Source organism: Gymnoscopelus braueri, assembly GCF_963280865.1.
Source record: "Gymnoscopelus braueri genome assembly, chromosome: 5".
Lineage (NCBI taxonomy): Eukaryota > Metazoa > Chordata > Actinopteri > Myctophiformes > Myctophidae > Gymnoscopelus > Gymnoscopelus braueri.
Window position 1 is genome coordinate 23,499,668 of NC_137606.1, and position 19,308 is coordinate 23,518,975.

Sequence of the window (19,308 nt, forward strand, 5' to 3'; positions counted from 1 at the left end):
GTATGACAAAAGTTGTATGGGCGCGTTCTGGGCAACACACTGACCCAGAATCTGGTGTTTGATTTTGAAAAATGACTTTTCCAAGCCTTTGAGACAGTTATTTATGATTATCTTGGCCCCTAGGGGTCGTGCAGCTTTGAGACTGGCACCGTTGGATTCAGCGTCAAAAAGCAAGTGGGAATATATATATACATATATATTTTTAAAGCGATTAGAGGGTTAGAACTGGTATCACAAAAGTGGGTTCCATATGGGCTATGTACGGGCTAAGTGGGCATGGGTTAGAACTGGTCACCCATGTCTGGGTCCCATAAGGGTTATGTGTGGGCTAAGTGGGCATGGGTTAGAACTGGTCACCCATGTCTGGGTTCCATATGGGCTATGTACGGGCGAAGTGGGCATGGGTTAGGCAGGGGTTGACATTAAGTTGTCAGAGGCCCTTGCCCGTCGGGTAAGTACAGGTCAAGCTCTACTTGCCCAAAGGTTATGCCCACTTGCCCGAGAAGTAAATCAAATTAATGTTAAATCCAATCGATAACTGACGAGTGGCGACAGTCACTTTGAAAATCTGAATGAGCGCAACTGCTACTTGTAAAAAGGTAGCATTATTTGTTCTTCGTGAATAACCAATAATATTTGATGAAGACGGTTGCTTCCCCATTCAAACGCACTTGCCCGTCGGGCAACCTGAAAGCAAACTCCACTTGCCCGAATGTTTTATTTACTTGCTACGGGCAGTCGGGCAACCATTAGTGTCAACCCCTGGGTTAGGACTGGTATCACAAAAGTGGGTTCCATAAGGGCTATATATGGGCTAAGTGGGCATGGGGGTAGGTTTGTGCTACTATATTGGCATATTTATCATACCAAAATATAAGCTATGACATAGTAATACAAAAAAATATATATATGGTCACGGGTGGTACCAATTTGTAAAAATATGTGCAAGCACACCTTTTTGTACCTTTTTGACTAATAATAAAATACTGCTGTATTATATGATTCATATCCTTTCACTGCAATAACTAACAGACAAAAAGTTTTTTTGTTTTATAAGTTAGGCTATACTATATTATGTTTACAGCCAGAATAATCCTGTATCATACAAACAAACCGTGTGTAAATCCGTTGAGAACTCAATGAGTTGTGATGCTTTTCATGGCTCAATGAGCTTGGTTTATACTTCGACGCACGACGGTATCGCGCGTCAAAAATCGCCGATCTACAAACGCACAACAACTCGCCTCCACAACGCTTGTGGGCTTGTACATCGATGATCCCGTCGAGCGTGGAAGCGTAGCTCAGTCAGCATAGACATAATAAGCATAGAAAGTGAAGCTCTGCAGTTGGAATGAGCAGCAGCAGTCAGAACAGTTCTATGTGAATCGATATCTATGCGCTGAACACAGCAAACCTACGCACGCACACACACACACACACACACACACACACACACACACACACACACACACACACACACACACACACACACACACACAGACAGATTAAGTTTACGTCTCATCTACATTGAGGCTAGAGCTTGCCCACTTCCAACCCATGCCGGTTAGCCCACATGCAGACCATGTGGGAACCACATGGGCTTGCCCACTTCCATCCCACTCCCAGTTAGCCCATATGCAGACCATGTGGGCCCGGCATGGGCTTGCCCAGTTCAAGCCCGTGCCCAGTTAGCCCATATGCAGACCATTTGGGACCCTCATAATTTGCCCAGTTCAAGCCCATTCCCACTTGGTACCCAAGTAGCCCGCATTGAAACCATATGGGTCCCACGTGGGCGTGCTGGCTGGGGCAACTCACACAAAACTGTCATTCAAAGTCTGCTGACCCAGCGCCAAAGCCCAGACCCGTTGGGGGGTTTCCTATCCTTGGAAAGTTAAGTAGTAGTTTTAGAGTTTCTAGTAAATGTGTTTGATTATATTCTAGGTGTTCATGAATTCATGCTCGAGCTGTTTTAATTAGGACTATAGTTTATAACTGATCATTCAATGAATTGTAATACGATTTGCCTATGGTTACCTCTCGTCTTTTATTAGTGTTTTCTGCTTTAGTATAGTTAAATAAATAAAGTATCCTGTTAATGTCCATTGGAAGTTCTGCCTCCGTTATTAATGCTTACAGTAGAAATATTCTGTGGGCGGGCTCTTTACATTTCTCATACCTGAGACAAGGTTTATTACACATAATATAAACCTTAAAAAACCTTTAATAATTTTCCTGCCTATAATAAGTATAACTGCCTCTGTGTCAGTTTGGTACTGTATCAGATTGTTGGTTCCTACCTGCAGATAAATTCAATTACAAGTAACAAAAAGTTGGGTTGAAGAACAATAATTGTTTTTTTCACTACTGGCTTACATGAAAAGAATACCCAAATGGGTCCATTTGGTTTCATTAATGTCTTTTCTAAATAAAGTATTCAATCAAAATACAAAATAGCTCACAATGCGGCGACGCGTTGTGAGCTTGTAGATCTGCTATTTTCATAGCAGATCTGTTTCTAACTAGTGTTGCCATGTATACTAATTATAAGCGACCTCGTTTTCTGTAAAGTTGCTTGCAAATATTGGTAGCTGCTTTTTATTTGTTATTACTATTTTGTTGTGAGCTTGTAGATCGGCTATTTCCAAATCGTCTATTTTCAAATAGCCGATGCATATAGGTTTAAAGTGCTCATATAGCCTAATAGTCGGTTAAATCTTTGGGCTTGTTTTCATTGAACTGGTTGCTTATTTCTCTCTCAAGAATCTGGCAACCGTGTCATTGTTTACACCAACGAAGAAGAAAATGCGCAACAGTATTATGTTGCGCAAATATAAAGTCATTACAGCACCATAACATGGTTAATAAATTTTATTTTGGGATGTACAATACATGAAAATTACGAGAGTAATAACGCGACTTGCGTCGATAACTAATGCAGAGCGGACATTACCGCGTTTGGCTAAAAACAGTGTCATTAACACGTTTAAAGTCAACTTCAAGTCCCTGAATGCATTGCAGCCGTGCATCGTAAGCCCACTGCAGTGTTGCCATGTCTGCTTATTATAAGCGGCTTGTTTGAAGACGCGTTGTGAGCTTGTAGATCGGCTATTTTCAATATACAAAAAAATAAAAATAAAGGGAAAGCTTTGATCCCTTAATTCTATATATGTATATATAGGCCATGTGGCCTTTAGTCACCACATGACCTTATGCCAATACACAGTTTTCGGCTTGTTTTCATAGACCTGTCTGCTTATTTCTTTCGCAAAATATGGAAACACTGGCAACTACAGGACAGTCATTCCCGTTTGAATTCTCAAACCGCCCGGTGGATTAACCGTACGCCAACCCTTCGTTAGAAGGAGATTTTTTAGATGAAACAAACCAAAATAAAATCAATAAAAGGTTGTTGGACATTAAAAGAAGTAGTTCCAGAATCTCCCGATCTATTTCTCGGATTGGATACACACAGTGTTGGAGCAGTGAACTGAGAGATATGTATGTATTTAAGTAACAACAAGCTGTTTTCCCTCCATTTTTTGGGGCCAGTAATATAGTTTGTACCACCATTTATTATGCCGTTCAGATACCATCATCTGGCTGTCATCCTTTGACTAAATGTTTTGTGAATTATGTGCGGACTGGAGGTTCATTGTGGCTTGTTAGCCTAGCTTGGTTGCACAGTCTATGCTTGGTAGTCATTATTAGCATGATAGCTAACTGGTAAGTGAGTCCTAGTATGGAGAATAGTATGTATTATCCCGTTCAGATACCATCATCTGGCTGTCATCGTTTGATTAAACGTATTATTATTATTATTATATATTATATTGCCGTGGCAACTTAGTCCGGAGAGCAATGCATAATATTAGCTAGCATGCTAGTTCACGTTGCCCGCCATTTTGACAAGTTTCGTGATTAAAATGCATTCTCATTAGTTTATCTGTGTGTATAAAATTATAGATTTTTAGCGTTTTTAATAATTGCATAAGCATAGTTGTAACCAGCACCACTGTGAAGCAGTTCGTTAATTTATAATGGTGAACCAAAAGAAAAAGAATGAACGGAGCTAACTGGCTAACTGGACTGGTCTGGTATCAATTCACTTAGTAGGTAACAGTTCCGGTCTAGAGCGGATACGGAAACGACATCATGTTTGCATGTGTGTGTATGTGTAAATTTACCGGATATACCAGGCTGGCTTTAGATTGCATTTGAGCAGCATCAAGCCAGCCTATCCAAGGTTCAGTGTTAAAAAAAAAAGAAAAAAAGTACTCACTTCGTCTACTTAAGTAAAAGTATCAATACTGCAATGTAGAAATACTCTGTTACAAGTAAAAGTCCGGAATTAAAAATGTACTTTATTTATTTTGGCTTGTATATCTGCTATTTTGGGAGAATTGGGCGGATGTTTCCCTCATAGGAATGCTAGTGGTTATTGGGGGGAAAAAAGCAATGCATAATGTTAGCTAGAATGCTAGTTTTTGTTATCAAAATGTACTTAAAGTATCAAAAGTAAAAGTACTCATTATGCAGAATGTCTAATTTCAAGTTTTGAAATGCAGAAAAAACTTTTGAAAATAGCAGATCTACAAGCTCACAATGTTTTGCAATGCGACGCATTGTGAGCTTGTAGATCTGCTTATTTCAAATGGCTGAAGTGGCTAATGTATGTTTTGTAATACTAATCAAAATCTACAAAGTTTTTTTTTCTTTTCAAACAATTGTAGTGGGGTAAAAGTACAATATTTGCCTCTGAGATGTAGTTGAGTAGAAGTAAAAGTACTTACAATTGGAAGTATTTCTGTGAAGTGAAAGTACCTCAAAATTGTACTTAAGTACAGCACTTGAGTAAATGTACTTAGTTACTTTACACCACTGCCAAGGTTAGTTAATGGAAACTGCTTCATATACTTTGGGTAATCCTTTTGCCAAAGGAAATTTTAATTAAGGCACAGTGAAGCTTTTACTAGAGAAAAACCTACCATGATTTATCTGTCCCCCCCCACACACACACACTTTTTTCTTTTTAAAGGTAGGGTAAGTGATTTTTTTTGGTGATTTTTTTTTTTATGTGCTTTGTCTGTGTTAGAGCATTCATAGTTCATGTTTTGTGTTCTCACATTTTAGGCTTTTGTGGAAGCTGCTTGGCAGTGTTGGAGTCAACTGACCACTGTAATCATGGTAAGTAGACTTAATAATAGGCTAGATATAGCTATGTGATGCTCTCAGCCACCCTTATTGTCTCCCCAGGCCGAAAGGCATGACAAGAGAGTATGTTTTGCACCCTGTCTGTCCGGCCGTCCTTCCGTGTCATTCGGTCTGTGTACAGTTAATCTCCGGCACCGTTGCCTTGATCGCAGCGAAACTGTGCACACACACTGTTATTCATGATATTGTTGCCGTCGGGCAGAAACCTTGTATCTCCATAATTAAACTTTTAGTTTTTTCGTAAATGAATGCCCTATTTCATCGTTACAAAAGAAATGAAGATAACCGATCTACAAGCTCACCACGCCTTGCATTGCGACGTGTTGTGAGCATGTAGATCAGCAATTTTCAAATGGTTGATGTATGCATGGTAAAACTGATTTGTCCCTCTTGCCTGTACTTTTTTAATACATTTTGCTGGGAATGCTCTGGAACCCCCTCAAGGACCCATGGGGGTCCCCGGACTCCATTTTGAGAACTACTGCTTAAAGTTACTTTTTTATGTTTGCTAAAATTTATGTTTTTAACTGAATGTAGGCCAACGCCAAAACAGAGGGAGGCGCTTACGAGTGAGGAGGAATCGGAAGCTTTCGATGATGACCAGCTACCACCTACACCTCCCCGTGCACTGTCCAAGAAAGTGAGCTGCCCCCCCCCCCCCCCCCCCCCAAAAGACACAGGAGCCGCAGTCGAGCAGCAGCCCAAGCAGCAGTATGTAAAGCAGGGGTCTTCAACGTTTTCAGGCCAAGGACCCCTTAGCTGAGAGCGAGATAAAGCAGGGACCCCCATTATATATCGTGTAAATATTTATTTTTTCATAGATTTAATCGGCAGCTGCATAGACTTGTTTCACAGCACTATCATGTTGGATTCATGTTAATGTGTATTTCCAGACATTTAACCATGCACTTAAACAATACTTAGTAAACCTGACCTTTCACTCTGTACTTAGTCTGCTCTTTTTTTCCCCTACACCAAACCACTTTGCAGAAAATAGCAGATCTACAAGCGCACAACGGCGTTGTGCGCTTGTAGATCTGCTATTTTTGGCTAAAGTTCTCCTCAGAATAGGGATGCTTGGGTGAAGTGGTTAATGTAAAAATCACACAAAGATTTGGCGGACCCCCTGTAGTAACTCTGAGGACCCCCTAGGGGTCCCGGACCCCCTGTTGAAGACCTCTGATGTAAAGTATGGAATTAGATTTTGTAATTTTTTATAAAATATACAGAGAATTTAACATCTTGAAATGTTACATTATGTTTAGGAACCCCGAGTCCCAGAAGAACCCCCAGTCCCGTTGGAATCCCGAGTGTGGACACCCCAGTTGGAAGACCAAGAGCAAGCCGCCCAACTGCAAACCTGATCAGCCGCCCCACTGAACCCACAAACGTGAGCACCCCAATAAACTCCCATTACACCTAAGGCAGGCAGCCTCTGTGAATAGCTTTAAAGCACAGCTGAAGACCTATTTCTTCACTCTGGCTTTTGGTTGATTTTTAAATGTGGTTTTATGCTTTTGCTTCTCTTTTTTTGCTTTATCGTTAAATTAGTTTTACTTTACTGTAATTGTAAGCACCTTGAGCTGCATTTCATGTCATGAAAGGTGCTTTACAAATAAAGTTTATTATTATTAACTGTGACACAGAGCCGCCCCACTGGGACCCAGATGAGCCACCGCACTGGAACCCCTATGAGTCGACCCACAGCTAGAACCCCAATGAGCCACCCCACTGGAACCCCTAGTCAACCCACAGCCGGAACCCCAATAAGGCGACCCACAGCTGGAACCCCGATGAGCAGCCCGAGTCCAGCACCACGAGCACCAGGCATGGAAGAACACATGTTCACCCAGCTCGTGAGACTCCTAGAGCAAGTAAAGAGCACTCAGAAGGTCCATGGGCAGATGCTGAACATACTGCTGAAGGAGAAACCATCTCTGCCAGCGCTGGAGCTGCCTGAAGGAGCTGTGTTCCCTCCCGCTGGACACGGTGGCAGATCTCGAGTCCATGAACTTAAAGCTGGGTGACCCTGACTTTAAGTCTGCAGTTGTAAGTTCAAATCTCTTATTCACTTCAAAATGTACTTGTATTTTCTAAATCTCTTATTCACTTCAAAATGTGCTTGTATTTTCTAATCACATTGGTAGTCTGTTAACCTGCCCTTTGAGTGCATGCACACAACGGGCATTGACATCTTAGCTGTTCACTTAATACAGAATTTCCTTCCTGTGACTTTTATCATACTCAGGTTGCCATGGTTGCAGACATTGGGGGGACTTCCGTGGACCGTTGTGTCAGGAGGATGATGGGTTTCCTCCTGACCAATAAGCTGGCACTCGAGCATAACCTTTTCGGACGCAGTGGCAAGAAGGAGTTCCGAGGACTGGCACTTTTTGAGGTTCTATATGGTAAATTAGATTTTGTGTTATTGCCATAACATATGATGGTGCCACCTGAACTTTGTTGTTCTACATGAAAACTAAATTGCCACCATAGCTCAAGACATTTAAAATTATTGTTCCGTTTTCTTTTTCTGTTCAGCAAAGAATCCTCAATAATGCATCAGAACATCTTAGCCACCTTAGCTGTCAGGTTCTATACATAATCCTGCATTTTTCCTGTAGCACTTGGCCGTGTGAATAGCTTGAACTGTTCTCAGATTTGACTCGGTTGTTTTTAAAAAGCATACACATTTCTCAGCGATATAAAACTTTTGAAAAGTCTGTCTTATAAGGTTTCATAATGTAAAAATCAAGCCAGCATTACTAAGTTGGCTTCTTGTCATTTATTTTTAGGGGCAATAAAGAAGAACGCCGTCACACAGCATATAAACCAGAAGGATGCAGAGTTGGCCGTGTCCAAATGGTTCACCGGAGCTCGAGACCGTGGTGGAAACCGGACCCTACGAGCTAGGAGATCCCTCGAAAACACACAGGAAAATCAGGAACAGGCCCAATAGGCCCCACACACACACACACACACACACACACACACACACACACACACACACACACACACACAGAGTTTGTGGTGTGTTTATCATTCAGGATTTGTTGGCTGAAATGGCCCTCTGCTGGAATAATTAACTACCTCATGAGAAGAACCCTCCTTTTGTTGAAGTTGAGTTAAGAGATATGGGTTCCTCATTAGTTTGTGTCCAGAACATTTAAGTTGTTACTTTAGAGTTTGCACTGTTATTTGTCATTTTTACATCATTACAAATGATTGTTTACAAGAGTTCTATCTTAATGATAATTTACGAGAGTTAAAGGGATTGTTTACGAGAGTTGAAGATATATTGGCCCAATAATACTGTCTACACTTTATTTTCATTTATATATATTATTTTTATTATTAATTTTTTTTTCACAATTTCTGAAAGCTTTTGCACTTTATTTTCATTTATACATTTTATATTTTACAATTACCAAAGCATTTTGTATTTGTTTTTTTTTACATTTGTATTTGGTTTATTAAAAACCAGGAGGCCGAAAGTTAAAAGAAATAAACATTGTCAAAAGATATATTGTCTGATATTGTTTTTTCACCCTGGTAAAACTTAGCAGTAGTTAAACATGGTTCTTGTCAATATACTGTTTAATTCTCCTATTTAAATCCCTTCAGGACCAACTTGAAACCCATGTTGGCAAAGGGCCCGGATGTTACCCACTTGGGCTGCTAGAAGTGGGATCTACATGGGTCTCAAACGTGCCCAGTTGGACTCCACCTAAGGCCCATTCAGATCCCACTTCAAGCCCATATGGGCAAACACAGGTGAGGCCTAGATGGGTGTGACATACAATTGGCCATTTGGACCCCACCTAAGACCCAGTCAGGACCCACTTAAGCCCATATGGGCTAACACAGGTGAGGCCCACATGGGTCCGACATCAAATTGCCCATTTGGACCCCACCCAAGACCCAGTCGGAAACCCACTTAAGACCACATGGGCTAACACAAGTGGGTGCTTGGTGGAACCCATGTACAAAACCAGTTGGAGCCCTAAATGGGCCAACACAAGTGTGGCCTACATGGGTCACATGTAATTTGCCCAGCTGGAACCCACTTAATGCCCATTCAGGTCCCAGTTCAAGCCCATATAGGCAAACACAGGTGGCGCCCACATGGTTCCGAAATCAAATTGCCCATTTGGACCCCACCTAAGACCCAGTCAGAAACCCACTTATGCCCATATGGGCTAACACAAGTGGGTGCTTGGTGGAACCCATGTGCAAAACCAGTTGGAGCCCTAAATGGGCCAACACAAGTGTGGCCTACATGGGTCACATGTAATTTGCCCAGCTGGAACCCACTTAAAGCCCATTCAGGTCCCAGTTCAAGCCCATATAGGCAAACACAGGTGGTGCCCACATGGTTCCGACATCAAATTGCCCATTTGGACCCCACCTAAGACCCAGTCAGAAACCCACTTTTGCCCAGCTGGAACCCACTTAAGGCCCATTCAGGTCCCAGTTCAAGCCCATATAGGCAAACACAGGTGGCCCCCACATGGTTCCGACATAAAATTGCCCATTTGGAACCCACCTAAGACCCAGTTAGAAACCCACTTAAGCCCATATGGGCTACCACAAGTGGGTGCTTGGTGGAACCCATGTGCAAAACCAGATGTAACCCATGCCCATCTGCCCAGTTAAAACCCACCTGGGGCCCAGATGGACATGTTGGCTGGGTATGTGAAGGCCTGTAGTGTTATGTGCGCAGTAGGCCTACCTTTTTTTATTTGACAACTTCAGTAGCCTACTACTTTGTAGATTTCGATTATTATTACAAAACTTACATTAACCACTTCACCCCTATATACATTTCGTCCATTCAAAAATAGCCGATAGCCATTTGTGGTCTAAAAATGTTTGCAAAAACATTGCACGTTTTTCACATTTTGTCAAAAGTTTTTGAAAATAGCAGATCTACAAGCCCACAACGCGTCACACACTCTCTCACTGGATAATATGTTATCCAATGTATTAATTCAGATCCAAACTATGGTAAGTACGTAGCTAAGCTACCGAAATGCTATATTTCACCATAGCAGATCCAAACTATGCCATCAAAATGTATTGAAAGTATTAAACGTAAAAATGCAATATTTCACAATAGCAGATCCAAACTATGCTAAGTAGGTAGCTAAGCTACCGATCGTCCATACTGCCAGTAAGTACATGTTGACCATAAATAAACGTCCCTCTATTGCCTACATGACGAAACTGTGCTAATATATATATGTAAGGCTAAATCACCTGTTGTCGTGGGTTCCTTTTGTGGACCTGTAATGTTCATATAATCATCATAACAATAACTTGATATAACATAGGCTACTTGTGGCCACAATTTTGTAAGAACAAATAAAACATTATCAACCTGTAGATTTGTGTTACTTGAATGCTGTGATTGGTAAGCTAGGAAGACATAGTCTACTATGTGGTCATTAGCCTAAATGACTATCTAGGCCAGTGATTCTGGCTCTTTAATTTTAAGGACCCCCGTTTGATATGTACCAGGGCACAGGCCCCAATTTTTTCAGCCAAGGACCCCTTAGCTGACAGAGAGATGAAGCAGGGACCCCCACTAATACTGATACAAGACCACCAACAGGAGACTCAACCTTTACAGACATATATACATATTATTTTACAAAGATTTCGTCATTTATTTGAAACCTTGGCAAACTTAATTAATCTAAATAAAACATACATGTTTACTTGCTTGCTGTACTAACTTAGTCATTGATCATGGTAGATAAGAAGCACCAGAACTGGTAGATTAGCATTAGCATTATGAATAGCCTCATTTACATCGATCAAAACATATGACAATGTCATCTAATGACACTGCTGCGCAATTGATTCTGACGATGGGAAATGACTCAAATCAACGTACAGACGCATAGTACCCCCAAAGCTGAGCCACGCACTCTTATTAAATCATGGTCAATATTGCTTAATTTCTGCTCAATGTTGAACTACAGTGAAGATCTCAGGCGCAGCAGGTCGTGGTTAACAGAGACAGTAGGCCTATGTGGACTGGAGTGCAGATCACAGGGGCCAGACTTGACGTTGAAGGGTACAGCTCCACCATGGGAATTGTACAATAATAATGAACTTAAGTACATTCCTGTAATTTGTTACCCCCTTTGTTACTTAACTCACATAGCTGACAACATGGGTTAAAACACAACACTTAATCTCAAAGTACAGCTTCTTGGTTACTGTGAAATGTTATGCAAAAGGACGTGTGAATGAAAGAATTACACGCTGTGTGTCTTTGCTCAAACACAGTGTACTTTATATAAAAGTTTCACAACAAAATAATTACATACAATCTGACATTCTTAAATATAAATGCACAATATTTTAGCAGCATCATGTTCACAGGTTCTTAATGGGGCTAACAGATATCTAGAGCTCAACAGTAACTCAAGATCTATTTGTCTGTCTAGGGACGTATTCATGTAGTAAATGGTGGCAATCACTCGACGCGACTACGACACATCAAAACACGCAACATTGATACTGACTTTGGGTTATTTATGAACACTCACACATTAACATACACGGGTTAAGTACCACACAGTACCGGTTTCCATCAGCCAGGCCTTGAGACACTAGCACACACATTAGCTCTTGTGATATGGCTGCTAGCTACTGTAGCATGAGTTTTTGTGGCGTAACATTTGAAGGTTATTTAACTGCATAAAACACAGAAACACACGAAAAGAAAATAACGCCAATCATACGAAAACATACATGAATATATAATCAACATACAGGAATACAATAAAGGCGTTTATCCCACAGAAAAACCATTACTCATGCACATTCATCTTACCAACCATCTACATGCAATGCTTTCTCTCGCGCTGAGAGTTAAATCTAGTGATCAAAACAAGCATTTGCGCACGCGCAGGATCAACTGTGACGCACACTTTTCAGGATTGAGGACCAAAGCAATCGATCACAGACTCACCAAAACAACACACTAGTCGATCCCAGAACTATAGATCAAGTATTGAACTGTTTTAAACGTACCCACACTCATACACAAAATAAGGAAATGACCCACAAATAACTGATGGCCAAAATAAATACATCATACAAATACTTAGGGACAGGTCGTTCTTTTAACGACCTGTCGTTAAAAGAGAAATAAAAAAACAAGTGATAAAATTAAACAGAGAAAACCCTCCCTAGGATGTCACAATCTATTGTACCATTGTCATATTAAAATGTGACATTATGTTAAATTATGAAATCATACAGTATGCAATATTGTTTTTAATATATATATATTTTTTGCTGGTGAAAGTTATAGGAGTTCTTACTGTACGGTGTATATGAAATGTACGCTTATCATAATCACTCATTAATCATGTCTTCCCCCTAATGAAGTTAGGTAGGTACAAAAAAAAAGTATGAACTGGCAGAGGCTATAACTTCCCCTCGCGACTTGGTAAGTATGATAATGATGAGACAGTGGAGTTTCAAACAGATGCAGGTTCTGAAGCTCCGTGAAAACTAGTAAACATGTGACACAAAATATATGCATTAAAGTCAAGTCTAAAGTATCACAAACATATAATTCATTTACACAAACAGTTGACCAAAATAAGCTTTATCTTGACAACAAAAACAAATTAACCTTCTTAAATGGTGCAAATAAGCCATCTTGGGACAATACAACAACAGTAAGCATTAAATGAAACCTTTGTAAACAAGGAAGACTTAAGACTTACATTAGAGCAATAAAAAAAACAATGGGCCTCATGCAGCAACCGTTCTTAAGAGGAAATTTCTTCTTAAACCCACTTAAGAAGTTTTTAAGAAGATTTTGGTATACTCCAATGTTTTCTTAGCTGTGATCTGTTCTTAGGTAAGAACAGAATCTACGCACACTTTCTTAAGAGGACATTTTTTCTTAGACCCACTTAAGAAGTTTTTAAGAAGATTTTGGTATACTCCAATGTTTTCTTAGCTGTGATCTGTTCTCAGGTAAGAACATAATCTACACACACTGAAGAGCACTCTTAGAGTGGCCTTTGAGTTCTTAAGTGTGACGTGATGTGTGTGCAAAAATAATTAATTCTCCAAGTGTCTTCAATTCAACAGTTGTATAATATAGGATTTAAATTACAATAATATTTGTATCATATCTTTAGAGCAAAAAAGGTTCTCAAAGTGTGGTCTGGGGACCCCCAGGGGTCCTTGAGGGAGTTCCAGGGGGTCCACAGCAAACGAGGAACAGTTAAATCACTTTAACCCTATTTTATACTTTGTTTGAAAATAGCCGATGTACAAGCTCACAACACGTCCCATTACTGGCCATTTTGAGCTTGTAGATCGTCTATTTTCGAAACATTTTGATAAATCTTGAACATTTTTGCCTGGCAGAAAATATTTTCAGGTGGGGGTCTGCAGCCAAATGCATGTCAACTTTGAGAGCTACTGCTGTAGAGTTTTCAACGGGTCTGAAATTACAATCCAACCCAAACGGACCCGGTTGAGTTGAAGCCCAAGCCCCATACCCACCCCATAACCCCCCAACCAACCCACCCTCATCGCCCCCGATACCCCCCACCCCCATATCCCCGACATTCGCCACACCCCCATTTTCCCGTCCCCTTCCTATACCTGAAAGCCCCCCTATACCCACCCGTCATACCCATCCCCCCCACATAGCCCCCTACACCCCTCCTTGCACCACCATATCACCCACCACACCCCCATTTCCACCCCATTACATACCAAGCAGCTGCTACCTTAAAGACCCTCCATATCCACCCACCAGCTTTCAGTAATAAAATGTTTTATATCCACTACTAACGCTACTCCTGAACATGAAATATGGATAACATGCTAATTTCAGTAAATTTACATTGCTGTCTAGTGGTGATATGTTGATTAATGTGAGAGAAATAATAAAATACATTCATTAATTAAATACAATTATTTGCTGTTCACTTCAGAAGTAGCCTACCTCCACAGAACTATTGATGTATTTATTTGTATGTTTGGAGTCTGGTGTTCAACCATCTTTAGACTTTAGTTTAGGTATTCTTTACTTCATTCTCTCAACATTATTTCTGTGTGTGATTTCCTGTGATTTCTGTGTGCAGCAATCACACACAGGTGTGACTGCAGGCAGGCAGAGCCATGCAGTCATGCCTTAAGATGGCTCCAGACCAGACCGATTTTGGGCCGACTTGGCGTCGGGAAGCGTCGTATATAGTCGTCCAGTCGGTTAGGGGTCCGTCGGGACCTTTTCGGAGAGACAGCGAACTCCACTTGCGACTGCGACGGGCCGCTTCGACGGCTGTCTGACTCGTCGCGACGATTGCCCATCGTCTCGACGGGGGCCTGTTTTTGCCGGCGTTTCTGACTCGTCGCGACGATTGCCCATCGTCTCGACGGGGGCCTGTTTTTGTCGGCGTTTCACCCGTGCGTCGGAGAACGGGCGCTCGTGGTCGCATCTGCCTCTCTCCCTCCTTCCCTCCTTCCTATGTGTGTGCTTCCCCCCCCCACCCGACCGCCTCCCCCTGTGGGGTAGGGGGTCGGGTGGGGGTCCCTGCGGACCTTTGGGGGGGGGGGGGGGTCCGGGTCCCCTTGGGAATCCCTTTACGCATGCCTTCATTTGTCCCCGTGAATTAGGGCTGCATTCCCGAAGTTAACTTTCAATTTGATTGCTTCCGTTATTTTAATCCAATAACCATATGTTGCATCACATTTTATCGATTGATATAACTTCAATAACCTCCGGAAATAAGGAATTTGTTTGATTCGATTTGAACGTTTAATGGCCTATTGAAAAGACAAGTGTTTCTTTTTTTTTTCCTTTTACGCACGAGAGTGAGAGAGAGAGAGAGAGAGAGAGAGAGAGGGGGGGGGGGGAGAGAGAAAGAGAGAGAGGGGGGGGGGGGGAGAGAGAAAGAGAGAGCGCACGCACGCAGACGGAATGTGTCCTTCTGGGGGGTCCCCGTGGACCTTTGGGGGTCCCCGGGAGACCCCCCCAACGCAATAGATAACACAGAAATCACACTATACAATGCATTTACATTCAGCCGATCTACGAGCTCATATCTGCTGCTTTGCGAAAGCCGCGCATTGCGACATATCGATGGCCAAAATGCAAAACCTCCTATCTGAAAAATTTACATTGTTGGGAAAATGAAAAAGAAAACTACAAAACGTTGTATCTTTTTTGCACAATGCTATTTTTTTATGATACCCATCACATAATTCACCGTTTCTGGATTTCTGGATTATATTACAATATTATATGTTAATTACACTGATCTCATATTGCAAATGCAGATAGGAGGTTTTTCCACACTTTTCCTGGATAATTCTGCAGATAGGAGCTTTTGCACCGTGATGTTAAAGGGGAAATCCACCCATTTTCAATATTTAACTATGTCATTAATATAGCATAAAGGAGTTGTGTGGAAATAAGAAAAAATTAAAAAAAAAATTAACATTGCAAAAAAATTTAACATTGCAAAAAAATTAACATTGCAAATTACACTGTGATGACTCATCATGGTGTAATTTGCAATGTTAATTTTTTTGCAATGTTAAATTTTTTTGCAATGTTAATTTTTTTTTTAATTTTTTATTATTTCCACACAACTCCTTTATGCTATATTAATGACATAGTTAAATATTGAAAATGGGTGGATTTCCCCTTTAAGTGATTGCATAACTAAATAATGATAAATAGTACAGGCTGTAAATACATACATTTACAGCTGCAAACAGTTGCATCAGTGGTGTGGTCTAGGTTTGTTTTCTGAGGTATACAATAATCATTCCCTGCACGAGATGCGCGTGGTCGTGGGTTTACGCTAGCGCATTTTCAATGGATGAAATGGTTAGTAGACTGTATACGCTTTTTTCCAAAAACAACAACAATTAGGTGGACTACAAAACAACTGGCCCAGGCACCCCTCGACATAATCCCCCCTATACCCTCAACTCCACCACCTGAAATACCCCCCCACTCCCACAACCCCCATTCCCCCCAACCAGCACAACACACCCCCCAAACCCCACCCACCCAAACCCTCACGCCCTCCAACTCCCCTAACTCATACAACTGGATCACCAACCTTGTGTCCGGTGTGGATAGTGGAATAGTATTTAAGATCATTGAATGTCTTAAAGAGCCTATAAGCAAGGAGGAAAGACGGATGCCTTGACCCTAGAATCACCACAGCCAGGGAGGAGATGAGAGCAGCACACAGGGACTTTGTCGCTGACCAAAAAGGAGAGGGTCTGAGGGAGGAATATAAGCGGCGGAAGGAGGAGCTATATCAGGTGTATGCAACTGGAACAACGGGAGCTGACCCAAAAGATCAGGGACATTAAAGAGGTGCATGTTAACCAGAAACATGGCAAGAGCTGGAAGCTCATCAATGACATTTCTGGCAGAAGCTCTTCTCAGACTTCCAAGATCTGGGGAGAAAGCGCAGAGGAACGAGTTGAAACATGGTACCAGCACTTCAAAACACTCCTAGGAAATCCTCCTTCAACCGAAGAAGAGGATGATCCTGTCTTCCATGACCTTCCCAAACCAGACGGTTCACCATGGATGAGTACCAGAGGGCCAAGGCTACTATCAAGTGAGGCAAGAGCTGCGGGGAAGATGGAGTGACAGCAGAGGTTCTGATGTATGTGCCCATAGACTAGGTGGTGTTGGATTGTATCAAGCACACAGTCTAGCAAGCTGCCGAAGCTGTGGAGCAAAATGATCATCGATCCAGTACCAAAGTCAGGCGAACTCACCAAGGCATTAGCCTGAGCTCACAAGTTGCCAAGACGGCTAACAGGAAGATCCTCAACCGGCTTAGACCCATCTTAGACCCTGTAATGAGAAACTCGGGCAGATACTGGTGCTGAGGAGGATACTGGAAGGAGTAAGGAGCGGAATCTTTCAGTGGTGATCACCTTCATGACTTCCAAAAGGCTTTTGGCACCATCCACCGGGGGAATCTGATGAACATTCTCCGGGCCGATGGAGTTCCTGAGAAGATGGTTCAGATGATGGAGACAAACTACTCGAGGCAGTCCAGGACTTCTAATAACCTGGGCCTGGACTGCTTCAATGGAACAGGACCTGAAGGTCCGGGGGGCACTTGACTGGAATGCCTTGCATGGGATGAGGAGAGTGTGGAAATCAGACATGGGAGAAGAGGCGTTCGTATAGCTACAGTGGAGTCAGTACTGCTGTATGGGGGCTGAGACATGGACCGTCACAGCACAACAGGAAAGGGCCTTGGATGGAGTCTACACAAGAATGCTATGAATGGCACTAGGAGTCACATGGACGGACCACATCAGAAATGTGGTCCTCTACAGGAACCTACCATGGGTCACAGACAAAGTCAGAGAGAGAAGGATGAGGCAGGGCACTGCGTCAGGGACCCATAACTAGTGGCAAGCAAACTAACACTATGAAAGCCAACCCAGGGCAAAGCCAGGAGAGACAAGAAGTGCACCACCTACGTAGATGCACTTCGGCGTAACAGCTTAGCCAACAATACTGTAGAGCTCAAGACCCTGATGCTAGATAGGAGAGTGTGGAGGGCAGCAATTCAGTAGTCCCAAGTTGGTGTTGGCTTGACCACACTCACACATCGCAAAGACCCTATTCTATATGATCCGGCCTAACTGACCCATGCCCCCCTCAACATAATCCCCCCCATACCCTCTACCCCCAACTCCACCACCTGCAATACTCCCCCGCTCCCACAACCCCCCCCCCCAACTGCCAGCCCACACCTCTCCACCTCCATAACTCAAAACCCCATCCCACTTCAGGGGTCCCGAGTTGGTGTTGGCTAGACCACACTCTCGCATCGCAAAGACCCTATTCTGTGTGATCCGGCCTAACTGGCCTATGCCCCCCTCAACATAATCTCCCCCATACCCTATACCCCCCAACTCCACCTACTGCAATACTCCCCCACTCCCACAACCCCCCCCCAACTGCCAGCCCACACCTCTCCACCTCCCTAACTCAAAACCCCATCCCACTTCAGGAGTCCTGAGTTGGTGTTGGCTAGACCACACTTTCGCATCACAAAGACCCTATCCTGTATGATCCGGCCTAACTGGCCTATATCCCCCTCAACATAATCCCCCCCATACCCTCTACCCCCCCAACTCCACCACCTGCAATACTCCCCCACTCCCACAACCCCCCCCCCCCCCCCCAACTGCCAGCCCACACCTCTCCACCTCCCTAACTCAAAACCCCATCCCACTTCAGGAGTCCTGAGTTGGTATTGGCTAGACCACACTTTCGCATCACAAAGACCCTATCCTGTATGATCCGGCCTAACTGGCCTATGCCCCCCTCAACATAATCCCCCCCATACCCTCTACCCCCCAACTCCACCACCTGCAATACTCCCCCACTCCCACAAACCCCATACCCCCCAACTGCCAGCCCACACCTCACAACCCCCATAACTCAAAACCCCATTCCACCCCCAAATCCCACCCAACCCATTACTCCCACTCACAGAACCCCCGGTCCCCATGCCCCCAACCAGCACACCACAACCCCCAAACTCCACCCACCCAAACCCTCATGCACCCCCCACCCCATACCCCCCCAACCACCACCCACACCTCCCACACCCTATAACTCCAAACTCCATCCCACCCCCATACCCTCATACCCCCCAACCGACACACCACAATATTTTCACAGGGTTGTTGGCTGCCACGGTGTTCACGTGTGATTTTGATCTGCAATTAATAAAAAATCACGACAATGACGTTCACATTTAAGCAGCAATGACAACCTCTAACCACAAGTTCAAAATGTTCAATGTCAAAACCTCCTATCTATACCTAAAAATGACCTCCTATCTACATAGATGCACATAGGAGGTTTTTACCTAGAAATAGTTAGGCTTACAAACAAACATTATTTGTGTTAAATAATGCTTTTTTATGCTCATTTTGAGATCAAGCCATTCTACAGTACTGTATCAAGTATTACCATTACATTTTTTTATCAACTCACACTCTTGGTGTGACAAAAGTGTCACCACCTGACACTAATCATTAGCA

At 42.8% G+C, this 19,308-nt stretch overlaps 1 protein-coding gene and 1 pseudogene across 2 annotated transcripts in view; one reads left to right on the forward strand and one right to left on the reverse strand.

Annotated features, from left to right (window-relative positions):
* LOC308085155 (sodium- and chloride-dependent GABA transporter 2-like) overlaps positions 1-1,559 on the reverse strand; it is an 11,857-nt pseudogene extending 10,298 nt beyond the window's left edge. Inside the window, exon 1 of the transcript in view lies at positions 1,556-1,559. The product of the transcript in view is annotated as a sodium- and chloride-dependent GABA transporter 2-like (transcript). The remainder of the gene's footprint in view (positions 1-1,555) is intronic.
* LOC308085817 (sodium- and chloride-dependent GABA transporter 2-like) overlaps positions 1-19,308 on the forward strand; it is a gene marked incomplete at both ends in the record, with an annotated part of 126,914 nt that overhangs the window by 52,537 nt on the left and 55,069 nt on the right. The gene's annotated exons all lie outside the window — the stretch shown is intronic.